This window comes from Panthera pardus, unplaced genomic scaffold (assembly GCF_024362965.1).
Source record: "Panthera pardus isolate Hobbes unplaced genomic scaffold, ASM2436296v1 HiC_scaffold_8, whole genome shotgun sequence".
NCBI lineage: Eukaryota > Metazoa > Chordata > Mammalia > Carnivora > Felidae > Panthera > Panthera pardus.
In genome coordinates this window covers 75,648,647-75,666,250 of record NW_026527013.1, presented here as the reverse complement: position 1 = coordinate 75,666,250, position 17,604 = coordinate 75,648,647, and the positions used below count along the sequence as shown (strand labels likewise).

Below are 17,604 nucleotides of genomic sequence, written 5' to 3'. Positions count from 1 at the left end.
CTCCTTTCCTAAGTAAATATTTGCCAATGAAATGGTTGTTTAAATGACCGATTCATAAAAACACTGAAAGTATCTTATTAGAATGTACAAGACCGGGTATGGTGGAGGCTCCATCAAAGTCTGTTGAAGGGAGATTGATATTTTGAGTATTACTGAGGGGCCCACGTTATCTCCAGGGTAGGGGATTTTGCACAGATGGAGCTCAAAATGTCCCGAGAATTTGGGCTCAGCTCATTTGTTTCATTCCTGAGGTGGGTGAGACACAAAGACTTTGAATAGTCCGACCAACGTTATATTATCATATCAGGGTTGATTAAGTCTAAAGACATCTTAAATATCACAATTTTCATAGTTATATTATCCATTACCAACTGCACCCACACCCTAGTACTGTGGGAAAAGTGATGTCTGTTACCTCAGAATCATCTAGAAAAATCAAAATTGTGAAGATTGCCAGGTGCACCTGGATATTCAGGTTGACTGTTTTGTGTTGGGTGCTTTTTATGTTCAGCCACGAGAATGGGCTCGGGGACACAGCCTGGAGCAGAGGAAAGGACCAGCTTTGGAGAGGTCACCTCTCCACATTGAGCTCAGGATAGTTTTTTCTTTTCTTTTCTTCCTTTTTTTTTTTTTTTTTTAATGTTTATTTATTTTTTGAGAGCGAGAGAGACAGAGTGTGAGCGAGGGAAGGGCAGAGAAAGAGAGAGGGAGACACAGAATCTGAAGCAGGCTCCAGGCTCTGAGCTGTCAGCACAGAGCCCGATGTGGGGCTCGAACCCACGAGCTGTGAGATCATGCCCTGTTCTCACCCTCATCAACCAGAGAACCTCAGGAGATTCTCCAGGCTAAGAAGTACAAGCCCTTAGATCTGCGGCCCAAGAAGACACGTGCCATGCTCCGCCTGCTGAACAAGTACAAGGAAAACCTGAGGCTCAAGCAGCAGCAGCGAAGGAGCCAGCTGTACCCCCTGTGGGAGTCCCCGGTCAAGGCCTAGCACAGACATCAATTAAACAAAAAGAGAGAGAGACATTCACTTAGGTGTTTTTTGTTTTTGTTTTTGTTTTCTTGCTTGCTTGTTTTCCAAAGTTTATTTATTTACTTTGAAGGAGAAAGAGTGCATGCATAAGCAAGGGAGGGACAGATCAAGAGAAAGAGAGAGAGAGAATCCAAGCAGGCTCCGCCCTCAGCGTAGAGCCAGCAGTGGGGCTCGATCCCATAGCTGTGAGACCATGACCTGAACCGAAACCAAGAGTTCACGGCTTAACAGACTCAACAGCCCAGGGAACCCACAGGTAGTTTTAATATTAAAATCTCTGCATATTACTGAGCACTTAGACACAGCAGGTGAAATGTGATGGTTAGAAAGACCTGTAACTGGCTCTGTCTTGATCACGTTTCTCCCCTCTTCTCAAACAACCTTTGCTTCTTTCACTAAAAAATCTTATTTTCTTTCCTGATTCCCATGGACTCCAAGTCAGAGACAAGGGTCATGCTTGGAGAGCTCAGAGTAGGTGCTTGGGCTGTGTCTTTTCCCCTGAGTAGGACAGTACCAAGTACTACGGAGAGTGGCACTATTTGTGCCACTCACAAAGAAGTGAGTGACTTCTCACTTCTACTACTCAGTCTTCTTAGTAACACTGTGCGGTAACTTCCTTGTTTTCTCTATGTATCTTTTTCCCACATGCAGATGCAGGAATGAGATGGTCTCCAGCAGAATCGCACACAACCATAGTTTCCATCAAGTCGATTGGTACTTTTATTGTGTGAAAACGTAGTCTTCTAGCTTTCATGGAAGGTTGCTGGAAGTCAACCTCATGTATCTTCACCTGGTGACAGAGAAGATAGACTTTCAATTAGGACTCTGTGTGTCCCCTTCTTTGGGGGAACCCATTTCTCTCCTGGTCAAAGGACAAGTGTGGATGCTGAGGGCCATAAAGGTGGATTCTCCAAAATCTTCTGTTTCATCCCCAGGATTGATGCTCCCCATCCTGCTCTGGGACCCCTGAGACTAACCCCTGTGGATTCCACTAATGGACATCTTTGCTCCGATTTCTATCCAATGTTGGCCAATAGAAACTGAAGTCCAAAGAACCATCACCATGTTACCTGACAAAAGCATTTCTTTCTGGGCACAAGATTTCCAATCCTGTGGATCCAGGCACTGAAAGAAAAGAAACAAATTCCTCCAGTGGGTTAATCGGAATAAAAGGGAATGGCCACTCCCACCTACACCTCTTGGGTCCTGAGCATAACTTCTGTCCTGGGGTAGAGGGCCCTGTATGTTGGCTCCAGGGGAGGATGCAGCCAACCCAAGGCCACCTGTCAGGGAGGGAGCACTGAGCTCACTCTGCTCCCACTTTCCAGCCTCCTCCTGATGCTTCCATTGACTGCTTCCAAGCAGCAACCAGAGAATAACGAAAACCATCCATGTAGTCCATTAGGGTCTGCCTCGTAATGCCCAGGACAAGGTAAAGAGAGGTAGACCATTCATCTGGAGGAGCAAAAGGAAGAAATAAAGCAGATGGTCAAATAAGTGGGTTATGTTTCCCACTAAATAACTAAAACGGGAGCAGGGGGACCATTTTATCTAGTTTGTTTCATTTCAGTTCCCACAAAGCCACCAAGGACCTGTATCTAACAGAACAGGATGTGCCCTGTTCCTGCAGTAACAAAACAGGAAACTGGACAAGTTTGTGAGATTATCATTAAATTCTGTGCTCTTCTGGTTGATGAACTAAGAAAGTAGCATGCAGATTATTTGTAATGCTTTTGTTCTTCGGTTACATAATGGATTCTGTGGTATTTGTTGACATATTGAGTAAGTCATCATCATGTAAGTAGAATAAAATGAGTAACCTAAAAGAAGTCCATGTGTAGACAAATGATTATAGCACTTTATTCACCAATGTTATGAGGAATCCAATTCTGTGTTCCTGATGTTCTTTAATATAATACGCAAGTAGGGTAGTGAAACAACCCCAGCTCTTATTGAATATCTGGGGCTAGAGAAACGCCTGCTACTTTCATAATGTCGACTAAAATATAGCCTCTCTTGCTTCATAATTGATCCGTTCTCCTGTCCTTCCTTTATCTACTTGCCTACCATCTATGAGTCAACAGTTAACTTTTCAATCACAAGCTGGTCATTCCTATGTACTGTGGTTCGGTTGCCTTTATTTTTTCAACTTCTAAGTGGAAGTTACAGAGTAATTAGCAAAAATCTGCAGTTACATTTTGGACGTGGTGGAATTAGCATTTGTATGGCTATCTTATGCTTTATTTGTATCGCACATCTGTGAGTCACCAGATTTCTTTGACTCTGCTTCTTTTCTTTGCTCAGCCAAACCAAAACGAAGAATTAACTAGTTTATGTGTACAGAGTTGAATGTGCACTCATTCTCTCAAGGCGCTCGGTTCCATATAAAAATTAATAAATATAATGTAATATTCTGATAAGAATATACTAATAGCTAGTGTTAACTGAATATTCCGTATGTACTAGGCACTGTGTTAAATACTTCACATACTTTTTGTTATGTAATTCTAATAACAATATTGTGAGATAACTATTAATTATTATCATCATCTCAATTTCATAGATATTTTAGAAATTTGATGCCTCGATAAATTAAGTGCCTTGATAATAAGGAGCAAGTGGGACTCTGAGGCCAGATCTGTCTGATTACAAAATCTGAGCTCTTGATCCAGACTGGTGAGCAAAGCAAAGCGAAACAAAGAAAACATTTGAAGCAGGCATGTTGGACAGAAATAGAGAATTTATTTAACCATCCTTTTTATGATTAAGTTCTTTTTTTCTGTAAATATAAGGTATATTCCAGCCCTGGGAGCCACACAGAGCTATTTAAATTGATCTCTGTGGTGTATATTTAGAGACAATCAGCAGAGAATTTTTTGCAGAGAATTTTATCATGCAGTCAATTTTTTTCTGACGTCTGGGTCCCCAGAATTTTTCTACGAGGAAAGATAGGCATAACAAGAACTCTTTATTGAGCAAAGAAGCATCAAGATGGAACACAAGGATGTGCTCCTTGATTTCTGCCCTTGGTGCTCCACTCCCCCACTCTCAGCCCACTGGAGAGTGCGGACATATTCCTCATGGGTGCATGGACAAGAGAGTAAAGGACCTCCAGGTCAATCACGGTGACTGAAGTTGCTTTGACCACTTTGTTTGCTGTATTTGAAATGCTCTTGGACACACTCCCAGCCCCACTGGTAACAGCCTGATTGTTGCTCAGAAACGGGATAACACTGGTGATGAGAACATGAGCATTAGACCCTATGGTGAATAGTAGGTCATTGTGCCCAAATTTGGAGAGAAGAGGTTCGTGAAGGAGGGAGGCACCATGGTAAAAATTCAAGAATGTTTGGAGACCTCTATACAGAGCGTTAATAACTTTAATCTGTAGAGTTCAGACATTCATGATGGAGTGTGCCCCTCTCTACCTTTGATGACCCTGTTCTCTAGTATATATAGGTGCCCACACAGAACATACAGCTACCACCCAGCTCAACATTCTGAGATCCAGTCCCCCAAGGCATTTAAAGAGGTATAAGTGTTCCCACCTCAAAGGGTTGCTGGGAGGTATACTGAGTTTACATATGCAAAGAATTTAGACCCATGCCTGTCACATAGTAAGAGTTCAACAAAACTATATCACTTGTCATTATTATTTGTGGCCCTGATTAAAGAGGGTGCAGATAAGACACAACAGGAGTCCACTATGGTGAGTGTTCCTCCCAGGAGCCTCTTGGAGCTCAGATGTTTGAAAACAAAACGGCAGCCTTGACTCAAATGGCCAAGATATGCTCACTTCCTCTATGGCTGCCAGGGAGGGCCTGGCATGAAATGAGGGACAAGTAGATGTCAGGTCCTGAACTCTTTATTGCATTTACGTAGTTAAGGACACTGTTAGACAGTCAATAAGTCATGCTGATAACATGCAGAATGGGATTTAGAAGCAGCGGGGATGTCTTTGGGCTCTCTTCTACACTGCGCACTTGGCATTAGAGAAAGAAGTGTGACTTTCGGTTCCACCATGTACGATCCAAGAAGCCTTACATTACATCCTCATCGCTCTGGGAATCACTTCTTGCCTCAAGATAACATCATTTAGAGAAAACGAGCTGAAGGATGTAAGCATCTTGGAAATTGTAAATACTGTACTAAAGACTTAGCCTTTTATTTTAACAACTGTCATTTGTGTCAATAAGCTGTAGAATATGAATGATCATTTAATGATAATGAATATTTAAGGAGCTCTCACTAAAGGGAAGGCACCATGCTAGATGCAGTAGGGAAATTGAACAATGACTAAAACACATGGCCGACGTAGCAAAAGTGAAACTTAGCACAGGATATATGAAAGTAACAGGTAACAGCCAGTTGAGCAAGGCAGGACCTGTATGTTAACAAAGTGATAGAGTCGTTTCCTGTTACACTCACCCAGATGAGGGAGCGAAATCCCCAAGGAAAGCACATTAATGGTGTTGTTCGTTGAGCGAATGGAACTTTTGTGGGCTGGATGTTAATGGGAGTATGATTTTGTCCCAGTCTTGGCTGGCTGAGGCCCACACTCAAAACCATAGAAATAAGGTGTGCCTGTATCCTACAAGAGGGGCCTAAACCTTGATTCTCAACCGGAGGCAATCTCCCTTCCAGAGGATATTGGCAATGTCTGAAGACGTTTCTGGTTGTCACAACAGGTTGGGGGTGCTATAGGCATCTCATGAGTAGAGGCCAGGAATGATGTTAAACATTCTACTGTGCCCAGGACATCCCACCCCCATGTCAAACAAATACTGAGCCCCCAATGGTAGCAATTTTCAGGCCGAGAAATCCTGGCCTAGCTACCTTTCCCAAAGACTTATTGGGAGGTGGACAGAATTCATAATTCCAACCTTTGGCTCTTGCACTACATCCAGCCCAGCTATAAGAGGAGCCTAAATCCTTGGGGACATTGATTCTATGGAGTCTTTCTCTAAAGATACAGTTGGGAGTATCCTGGCTTCTTCCAATGAGGACATGAAGAAACAGCCCTCCCACCTTCACACAAACAAAAGGACTCCCCAGGCCCTGGGGCCACCAGAGATTCAGAGCCGAGATCTGTATAAAGGGTCATAGAAGCGTTTGACCTGAGTCCCTAGGGGCAGATGGGCAGAGGGACCAGTGATGACTGTCACCTAGAAAGTCAAAAGGGGATTTCAGGTCATCGCAGACTTGGTAACTGGGGCCAACTTTCCTACTGAAATCAGCAAAATCCTCTTGATGAAATAATAATCTTGCTAATAATCATCCTAGGGGAAACTTCCACCTTCGTAAATGGATTGCTTATTTTGGCATCATATACATATGGATAAAATTCCCATATATTGCTAGCCATTTAGAGCAATGTCAGAAATGTCCAATCTGGCATCGGGCTCCGAGTCACCCCTCTCCTGTGCTCACACTCCTGGAGGCTCCCTCTCCTCTTCCTGTTCCGGCGTCCCTGGCTCCTCCTTAGCCTTCTTTGTGGGCAGACAGCCTGAGCAGGCAGTATTCACCTGCGAATGTGAATTTGTTTCCCTACTTTTCAGATTGGTTGAGTGATACTTTTAAATTTTTAAATTTCATGTTTTATTTCTTGATAACCTTGGCTTTTCTTGAAATGCTGTTCTTTTGTTTAGATTTGCAAGTGGATATACATAATGGAAGCAACAGAAATATTTGTTTCAATAATGGAAATGATATTTTCACTACAGGGTATCCAGATTTCACTTTTCATGCACACAGGTACCGACAACACCAAATCAGGATTTATGGATCAAAAACCCTTGTTCAAGACCAATTACAGACAAAGAACCACAACCACGAGGTGCATAAAATTCTGTCCGTTCTGCTTTGGTCCTTAATATAAAACGTGCAGAAGTAGAAGAGGACACGATGACCTAATAGAAAGGCCCCCGGAAATCTATATTACCATTATACTAAGTTAATAATCACACACACCCCTAATCATGACTGTGACCGCATCCCTCCCAACAACTCTGGCCCCAAGCCCAGACCTCAGCCCTGACTAGGCCTCAGCCTCAGCCTGCACTATGTCCTGTGACCTTCCTCGGGTCAATGCCTCAGTCTCAGAGGAAAGAGAAAAGACAGCCTGATGGTTGTCGATTGTACCCCCACAGATGCTACCAACTGTACCCCAGATGTCTGGTTTCACCTAACTTCCTATTGGGCTGGATTCCTATTTGGAGACTTGGTATGTTGAAATGGTCTGATTATCTCAGAGAGAAGCAAGGTGCAGTGTTTCATTCCCCAGAGATTTTCAGAAGTGTCAAAAGCTCAGGCTGGCAAAGAACTGCATGGAATTCATATCCATTCACTCCGCTGGCTGCCACATAATGAGCCAGATGTTGTGTGCATCCAGGAGCTCATGTGATCGTCATAAAAATCCTGCAAATGAACCTAATTCATGGAAGAAAGAATTGTTGCTTAGAGAGGAACAGAAGTGTTTCCAAATGCATAGTCCATGCTGTTTCAGTTGCGACATTGGGCCACTTTGAATTCCCTTAGTGTTTGTTAACTTCACAAGAACATACTCTGGCATTTGTGGGCGATCATGGGTTGTCCCAGACCTGCCGCCACACCCAGCTGAGCCTGGGCAGGACAGTATGAGTGTCACTCATGAAACCATGGCTGGGGCGCCCGGGTGGCTCAGTCGGTTAAGCAGAAACTCTTGATTTGGCTTGGGTCATAATCTCATGGTTCGTTAGTTGGAGCCCTGGTTGGGCTCTATGCTGACAGTGGGAAGCCTGTTTGGGATTCTGTCTCCCTCTCTCTCTGCTCCTACCCTGTGCAGTCTCTCTATCTCTCTCTCTCAAAAATAAATTAATAAACAAAAAAAAAGAAGTCACGTGTAAAGGAATACAGCAGGCACACATCTGGAAGATTTCCCTTTCAGGACAGTCTGCCACAGGACCCTACCTGCTAATGTCCTCATCTGTGACATGGAGATTAATCACAACAGCCATCTCCTGGGACAGGGGAGAGGATTACATAAATTATACAGGAAAACCTTCAGAAATATGCTTAACAAAAGCAAGTCCACAATGGACATTGGATGTACATTAATTTTAGCACTTACCATTACGTTTGAAACACAACATTGCTTTGAAAATGATCCCACATGTGACATCATGCTCATGAGACAGTGGCAAGGCCCAGGGCAAGTAGAAGCTGGTTCGAGAGACTGCTCTGACTCACGACCCCCAGCAATTGCAGCTTACTCCCTTCCTGGAGGCACCCAGATTGTAAATGAAATTTGATTTCTCTGAGTCCTCATCTGCCTGGTGACATCACAATTAACTTACAAGACCCAAAGATACTCTGGTGCTTGTTCACATGGCGTATTCAAATCATCGATGACATATTTCAGTCTCTGATTGTTGTGTTGTTGTGGTTGTTACAGAAGAGTAAAGGTCAGGTTTCCCATCCGAGTCGCGAGTCAACAGCAAATCAGAGGTAGATACACACGGGGGCTGAACCCAGCAGGCATGGCCCCATGTCTCTGGGCAATGTCTCTGGGGTTTGGGATCCCAGGGGGAATGGCTGAGGGGGTGTGAGAACCATCCTGCCCCACCCCAGACAGACACATTGGTACCAGGATCTCTTTCCAGATTGGGGGCCCTCTTACCCCATCTGCCCAGCACTCACGGGACTCAGGAAGCCGCAGAACTGCTCATACCTGTGGTTGGTCAGGAAACTCTCTAAGCCACCACTTCTTCTAAATCCTGAACCAGCTCCGCCCTCCTATCACTGGCCTGCCCAGTCCTGCTCACGGGGACCTCACTTCTCACCTTGTCCCTGGGGAGCCAGCCTGGCCCGCAGGATGTCACTGCTTGTGGCCATCATCTTCTCATCTCTCTGGGCCTGTGAGTGTCCCCCAGTCACTTCAGTCTACAGGAGAACTTGAGAAATTCTTTATTGTTGCCCTTTTCCATATCATTTGCTCATGGGGATTTCTCTTCTTGGCTTGCAGTTGGCCTTGGGCAGGGGAAACTGGAACAACCTGAAATATCAATTTCCAGAGCAAGGGGGAAGAGTGCACACATATCGTGCAAGATGTCCGCTGAGGTCATCAATAGAGCCATACACTGGTACCGGCAGAAGCCAGATCAGGAGATAGAACATCTAACACTCGTCTCAACACACCCCGTTCGAGTTTCTTTAGGAGGGAAGAGCGACAAACTTGAGGCAAGTAAAAACGCTCACGCTTCCACTGCAACCTTGAAAATAAATTTCTTAGAGCAAGAAGATGAGGCTGTATACTTCTGTGCCTTCTGGGACTGGAGCCACAGCACCAGAGTTGCCAGGAGAAGCTGCACAAGAACCGTGCTCGGGTCTGGGTCCACCCACATCCTTCTCCACATGGGCAACCACAGAGGCCGCACAGCCCGGTGCCCAGCCGGAGCCTCTCCCTCTGCAGTAGTGCCTGACCTTTGCAGGAAGACATTATAGATTCTGCTCACACAGCGAGCCCCACGTGATACCAGCGATGACGGTCCGCGTGAAAGCAGTTTGACACTGGTTCCCGCTGGATTCAGCTGTCTGGGAACTCTGAAAACATAGGGTGGATGGATCAGCGAAAAATCCATGTGTCTGTTAATTCACTGTGGAGACAGAGGTTTCTAGCACCCGGGTGGCTCAGAATGAAGAGAGGAAAGGACATAAATATTTCCTGTCATTTTTACTTTCTGATTTAATTCACGGGCATTACAGTTCTTCACAGGTAGAATGATCTGTCAGACATAATAACTGAGGCCATCCTGAAGGAATCTAGTGACCGTGAAACCCTGAAGTAAGCAACCAGCTCTTTGGGGAATATGAGACACCAAAGTATAAATTCTGTATCCTGGAGAGATAGACAGTGCCTCACTCCACATCCAGGGATCGATACGGGGACGAAAACAGAGATGTACTTTTAAACAGCCCCTGAGCACTTCACATGCTTCCAACATGGCGGATATGCCTCCAAGACTTAGTTCTCCAGGGTTCTACAAAGAGAAAGAAAGATCCTGAATAAGAATCAGATTGGTAACAAGAAAGATAATACACAGTCTCTACATCTGTAAAGAAGAGAAAGGCATGTCCTTCACACATCAATAAAACACAAAATAATTATTGAGAATTGAAATCTGTGATTAGTAACTGGATGGCTATGAGTTTTCAAAAATAAGGAAACACACTGTGTTATGTGTGAAGCTATAAAACTCCCTCTCTTGGGGCGCCCCGGTTGGCTCAGTCAGTTGAGCATCAGACTCTTGATTTCAGCTCAGGTCATGATCAAAGGTCGTGAGATGGAACCCCGAGTTAAGCTCCACACTGGACACGAGCCTGATTAGGATTCTCTCTCTCCCTCTCTCTCTGACCCTCCCTCACTTGAGCTCTCTCTCTCTCTCTCTCTCTCAAGAAAAACAAAAACAAAAAAACTCCAACTCCTCTCCCACCTCTTTAGAGTTCACTGTCAAAGATGAGAAAAAAACCTTTACTTGGCAAAAATTTTGGTACCTTTGGTAAATGTGAACATCTGAATACATAATTGCCATGCACTTTATCCCTCCTTCCTGAGATAATGACAACACATTCATTCTGTTTCTCATTCTACGGATCAGGTGCTTCTATCACGTGCAGAGAGGCCACGGAAACTGAACGTCTTCCTTCCCAGGGGCAAACTCCGGATCTTGTGTCCCACTTTCTGTCCAGCATGATTCCTGACGGTGGTGGGTCCCCAGCTGGAGGACCCGGAGGGCCTGGGTCTCAAAGGGCCTCACCTGTCCCCTAACACATCTACAGAAGCAACGGTAGGAAGATCCCTGAGGGGAATATAGAGTCAGAGAATGTGAACCGTTTCTAGAAAGAAGGGAATGAAAAGAAGTACTTAGCTTCTTATCGTATCTGTATCAAATGCTTTACACAGATTATATCACTTAATAATGAGAAGAGCAGGGCAGAATTCACCTGAAGTGGCCCCACGGAGACTGATCTCAGGAGGGAGAGCCACCCTGACTTTTCAACACAAAACGACCAGGAACCCCTACAGTGGTGACGGGAGGGAAAGGGGCCATCATCTATGAGACTTTGAAGTGACAAAATATTATGGAGCCATTAAAAACATGTTTTTTGGATCAACTATAAGAACCTGGAACATATTCACCACATATTCAAGGAAAAGGTTAAACACAGAACTGGTTTATGTAATACGCTTTCAAATACATAAAAAGAACTAACGCAAAGGAATTCTTCAAAGTTTAAAGAGTGGATGTCTCTGGAAAGATAGGTGCTTTTAATTCTTCTTGGTACATTTAAAGATTTTGTAAAATTTAATAAAAATCTATTATGTATGCATAATCCTCAATATTTTATTGATCTATACATTTAATAATGAGATTGTGTATATAATAATATAGAATATAGCTATATATACATATGACACACTTAAAATTGTTATATATTTTTAATTTTCTGTGTAATAATATTACTACTCTGTATCTTCCATAAAAAATACAAACTAAGACACTACAATTAGCCATAATGGTTGCCATGGAACAGAAAGTCAGCAAACTATATTCATACCCAGCAGCCCCTAGTTTTGTAATAAAGTTTTACTGAACCACCACCTTGCCCATATGTTCATAAATTGTCTATAGTGGCTTTTGCACTAAATGCCAGAATTGAATGGTTGCAACAGAGACCCCAAAACCCTAAAATGTTATCGTGTGGCCCTACACAGAAGTAGTTCGTCAATCACCTCCATAGAATGATACACTGAGAGTGACATTTATTGTTACTATAGGTTTCCCTATTTCTTAGTGTTTCTTCAATGTCCCTTCATTGCATAGCCACTCTCCCCATTTATGAACTTATTCTGAATAAATTGTATAACATATCTCTGACTCATTTTCCTTATTTTAAAATGGAAACATATTAACCTGAAGGAGGTCCTGAGAGAAGTAACGTCAATAATGCGTGTAAAGTTCTCACGACGCTTGGAGCATGCCTCATGCTCAATATATTGGGGCATTGCAGCGATTATATGGGTTATTATTGCCTATTTGAAAATGAAATCATTTGCATGTGTATTTTAACTTTTTGGTGCCCAACATTTGATTCGTGGACCAGCAGCCTCCACTCACCTAGGAGCTTGTTACAAATGCAGAAAATCAAACCTCAGCCAGGCCTCCTGAATGCCAATCTCGTTTCACAAGGTTCCTGCAGGATCCCTGTGTACTTCACTCACAGTCGGAGAAGTCAGGATCTAAAAGTAAGGGTCACTTATGAGTAATACAAAAGGGTTGAGGCCGTATCAGCTTCTCATTACCTTCCCAGGGGTGTCCATGGTGGGAAAACGGTGAAGTTAATTAATGTTGCACCAAAATATGAAACACTAGGTGTCTACCAAAAATAGGGACTTTAAGGAATAAGGCTGAAAATACTAGCTTGAGGGGCGCCTGGGTGGCTCAATCAGTTACGCATCTGACTTCGGCTCAGGTCATGATCTCACGGTTGGAGGGTTCGAGCCCTGAGTCAGGCTCTGTGCTAACAGCTCAGAGCCTGGAGCTGCTGTGGATTCTGTGTATGTTTGTCTCTCTCTCTGCCCCTCCCCCCCACTTGTGTTCTGTCTCTTTCTCTCTCTCTCTCTAAAAAATAAATAAACGTTAAAAATATTTAAAAAAAGAAAATACTAACTTGAAAATATTGAGAAAAATAAAAGAATAAAGAACTGCATATGTGACGAGCTCACAGATATGTGAATGGATATATTAATAAAATCAAGGTAAATTTAAGAGTTTTAAGAGTGGTAAAGCCTGTTGTGGATAATATTTATTTTTATTTTTTGCACTTCTTCTGATTTTTAAAAGGTTTACAATGATTTTATATAAATTTCTTATGAAACATATACACTGTAAGATGTGTACAAGTGTATACTTAATTATTTATAAATTTCAGCTATAAAAATAATCATAAGTTCATAAATAAAGCTAAATCGTATAAAGTCTAAGTAAATGACCACTTAAATTATATATATGTATGTGTACGTATAATTTAAATTTATATAGGTGTATAATTAGTTTTTTGCATATAATCATATAATTTTATGTGTGTCTGTATATGTATATGCTGTGGAAGAAAAACCATAAATAAATGTACCGCACTGAAAATGGTGTTTGCCCTACAGTGGTATAGTCATGGGAGACCTATGTTGTTATCATTGTGTTTTCCCTTTTCCACAGGAGTTTTTCACTGAGTTCCCAGGGTCCCACAGATACCAGCTTTGTGACTCTGGATACATGAGTTAATATCTGTTTGGTGCATTTTCTACATCTGTACAACAGACTATAAGGTCTCCAGACCTTTGAGAGGAGAAACTGAGATAACATACGTAAGGCACAGCTCCTAAAAGATAGCAGATGCTCAAAAAATAGTACTATTAATGTTATTCCATACCAAAATTACTTCTGGAAGATCTAGGTATTGACATATTCATGAGAGAGGCTACAAGGTCTAGGCAGACTTCAAGCCATGACCCAGTCTACACTCTAGTCTATCTGGTGTTGTCCCAAACAAGTGAATGATATGACATTGAAATTAGGATTTTCTGACATTGCATCTGTACTGTGGGGGCCAAATTAAGTTTTTAAATGCATTCTACTGCTCACGCCTTTGGAATTATTGTGGCATCCAAACAATATGAATAGGGATCTCAGTATTGGATATAGTTATTGGAAATTGTTGCACTGTTTCACATCACTCTGCCCTGAAACCAGAAGGTGAAAGGTTTCATACTGAACATGAAAGGCGTCTTTTCCTATGTACTGTATGCAACCCTGGGAGGGGCACAGGGTGTGTGAAGATAATAAGGCAATCTCATCATCCCCAAACCAGCACACAATCAAGGCTGTCTCCCTTGATTTTCCGCGCACCCCTGGGGTGTCCTATCTGGTGTGCAGACAGCATGGGATGGCCTGTAGAGACCATGTGACCCACCTGGGTCAGATCACACCCTTCCCCCCCTGAGTGAACCATCTGGTCATCAAACTCTTGTTTTCCTGCCTCCTCAGCAAGATGTCAGTGTTGGAAGTACTGACGTTCTCCTTCGTCTGAGCTCAGACCGGCTCCTCACTCGTTTCAACTTTTGGTGGGAGAGCAAAGACATGATTTAATGGTGCATCTTTATAAAGCTGGTGTTCAGAACTCCTCTTTGTTGAGCCCAGTTTGTGTTTGACAGTTTAAGTTGGAGCGATCTGAAATGCTAATCTTTCTGAGAAATATAGAAAAAGTCCAAACACTGCCTAAGATGATATTCAGCCACTCATACTGGTTGAAGCATAGCCTGACAGATTTTTATCAACCATGAGGCTCTGTCGCCAAAAACAGTGTTCCCGGGTCCATTTTGACCTTGAGAATAAATCTGCAAGAAAAGGAAATGTGGGTATTTACTACTGTGTCAGCTGGACACATAGGTCAAGAGGTGCCCGGACAACCCACACGGAACCTCTTCTCAGGTCTGTGTCTACCCACATTCTTCCCTACGTGAGCACCGTGGCCAGCTTCTTGGCTTGTGCTCAGAGCTGGCCTCCACTTCCCAGGACGTCTTCCTCAACCTCTGAAAACTCAGACTATGTTCAACATCTGGACCAAGTCAGGTAACTGTCTGGAGATTACCCGAAAGTTTATGTTGCTCAAATCCAAAGAAGAAATCACTGAGTGCCAGGAAACATGTTGCCGATATCACATATATATTATATTAGGTATATTATGTATACATATTACATATATATATATATAATCACAACATTTTTGCAATGTAATATTCATTTCGTCCACTTTATTTTTTAATTTTTTGTTTATTTAGTTTTTAGACAGAGAGACAGAGCATGAGCAGGGGAGGGGAGGGGCGGGCTAGAGAAAGAGAGACAGAAACATAGAATCGGAAGCAGGCTCCAGGCTCTGAGCTGTCAGCACAGAGCCGGATGCAGGACCCAAACCCACAAACCGTGAGATCATGACCTGAGCCGAAGTTGGACGCTTAACCGACTGAGCCACCCAGGCACCCCAAGGCGTGTTCGTTTTCAAGCACAAAACATATTTATCTCAGTATCTACTCTACCACACAATGTGGCCAGCTTCCAGCCAGACACCCAGAGGCGTAGAGCAAGTCAAGAGGAAACACAGTGTGAGGACCCAGACCAGTCACCAGAACCAGACTGAGACATGACAGAGATGTTGGAACCATCAGGGAACTTAAAATAATTTTGATGAACGCTTTAAAGGATCTAATCTAATAGGAAAAGTAAACAAGATGCAAGATCAGGCAAATCATTTCATTAGAGAGATGGAAAGAATCAAAGGAAATACAAGAAATAAAAAACACAGTGACAGATATGAAGAATGCCCTGAAAGGCTCATCAGTGGATTTAAGATAAATGAGGAAAGACTATGGGCCACTAGATATTACCCAAATGACAATGGAAAGATATGAGAGAGAAAGAGAGAATGACAGAGAGAGAGAGAGAGAAAGAGAGAGAGAGAGAGAGAATGACAGACATAGAGACAGAGAGAGGAAGCAGATAATTCATAACTCATAGAAAAACTGTAAGAATTACCCCCCCACCTCCCACTCTCTGATTTGAACTGGTGAAGGACAATAGTCCTTTACCAGGAAAATGGCTTCTTTACATTAATATCATTGGATAACAAATGCACAGTAATGAGAGAAATCTGCTGATAAAGCAGGTTAGTAGCCTTATTTGCAGGATGATTTGGGGTAAATTCTGTGGGTCTCTTCCTCTGGTTCTTAGCTGTGTGCTCAGAGCACCACTTCCTCTTACGGCAACAGCCACCAGATCTGCGCTGTGATCAGCCCTGTATTCAACCACCTCTCCTGACAAGTGCTGGCAGAATGTGGCTCCTGTCCCAGCTGGTCCTGGTGGCCTCCCTTTGCAGCTGTGAGTGGCTCTACCCACGGGGCATTTCATTCAGTGAAGAAAGGTGATATTAAGCATCGACATTCTAGTGGCCCATGTGGGCAGAAGGCCACCCACAAGGTCATTCAAAGTAAACTACAAATTTCACCATGACCTTGAATTCTTCCGGAAGAAAATGTTGACCCCCTGACCCCAAGCTTTTCATTAATGGGGAAGAAAGGTGTATTATTTCAATGAATGTCTAAATTTTGCTAATTGTTGCTTTTGTTTTTCTTTCAGATACAAATGGAGGCATTTTCATAACACAATTCATACCATCCATTACCAAGAAAAAAGGAAACACAGCATTTTTAGAATGCCAAGTAAAAACAGGTGTCTTAAAGAAAAACGTAAATATACACTGGTATCGACAGAGGCCAGACCAGCCTCTAAAACGCATTCTGTATATTTCCTCAAATGAAAATGTGGTCCACGAACAAGGTGTTAGTGAGGAAAAATATGAAGCCAGAAAACGACAGAGGGATTTGCCAGCGAGCCTGAGGATACACAAAATTAGTGAGGATGATGCTGGGCTGTATTACTGCGCCTGCTGGGATCCACTGTATGGAAATGCGCCAGTAACACTGAACAAAAACCCTCCCATGACCCCACACCCCTGCAAACACATACACATGCCTTTCTGCCTCCCACAGGGACCTGGCCACTGTCTCTACAGGACTTGTCTCCTGCATCTGTGTCCTCAGCAAGGTCTGAGCTAGGAGCCCAAGGATGTAATCTGATGTTTCTTCTAGTTAGGTCACTTTATCATCTATTCTTATCCCTCTTGGGGACTGGATGGCTTTTGTAAGTGTCCTGAATTTTCCACTTCTCCGTCTATGAGAAGCTTCCTGGGAAGGAAGCCATATCCAATGTGCAAAATGGTTTGCTGGTTTTGAATGAATAATGAATGAATGAATGAATGAATGAATAGGAGAATGATGAAAACCACAAGGCCTTTGTTGTTTTTGTTTGTTTGAGAGAGACAGAGAGAGAGAGATAGCATGAGCAGGGGAAGGACAGAGAGAGAAGGAGACACAGGACCCAAAGCACACTCCAGGCTCCTAGCTGTCAGCACAGAGCCTGATGCGGGGCTCGAACTCATGAACCTCGAGATCATGACCTGAGCTGAAGTCAGATGCTTAACCAACTGAGCCACCCAGGGGCCCCCATAAAGCCTTTGGAGTGATAAAAACCTGGATTTGAATTCCTGCTCAGCCACTTAACTGACAGCACGATCCAGGAACGTTACCAGATCTTTCTCATAGGGTTGCTGAGGACTGAAGGAGGTTCCACACAGGACAGTTCGAGCACAGGGTCAGCACATCACAGTGTCAGTTCCCATTACAACCGAGCTTCTTCCCTGAGCCATCTCAGCTAACACAGGAGCTCAGGGGCTCTTTAAAAGTCACCTCTTACATCGTCCTCCAAACAACAGTAAAGTCTGCTTTATTTTGAAGAGTTAAGAATTGTGAATTCTTCCTCCAAGATTTTTCTTCATTCACAGCAGAGTATAGAAACGTCATATAATCTAAAGCAATAACTACATTAATTATTAAATTTCAACAAGCTTTGGGAACTTTC

At 43.1% G+C, this 17,604-nt stretch overlaps 1 long non-coding RNA gene and 1 gene segment (V, D, J or C); both read right to left on the bottom strand.

The window, feature by feature from the left end:
• LOC109268035 (T cell receptor gamma constant 1-like) overlaps window positions 1-17,604 on the bottom strand; it is a 244,969-nt gene that overhangs the window by 55,700 nt on the left and 171,665 nt on the right.
• LOC109268042 (uncharacterized) lies at window positions 1,623-9,338 on the bottom strand. Its single transcript, XR_002080437.2, has 3 exons — window positions 8,857-9,338; window positions 2,014-2,161; window positions 1,623-1,826 (listed from the first exon to the last, which is right to left on the bottom strand). It is a non-coding gene; the product is annotated as an uncharacterized LOC109268042 (long non-coding RNA).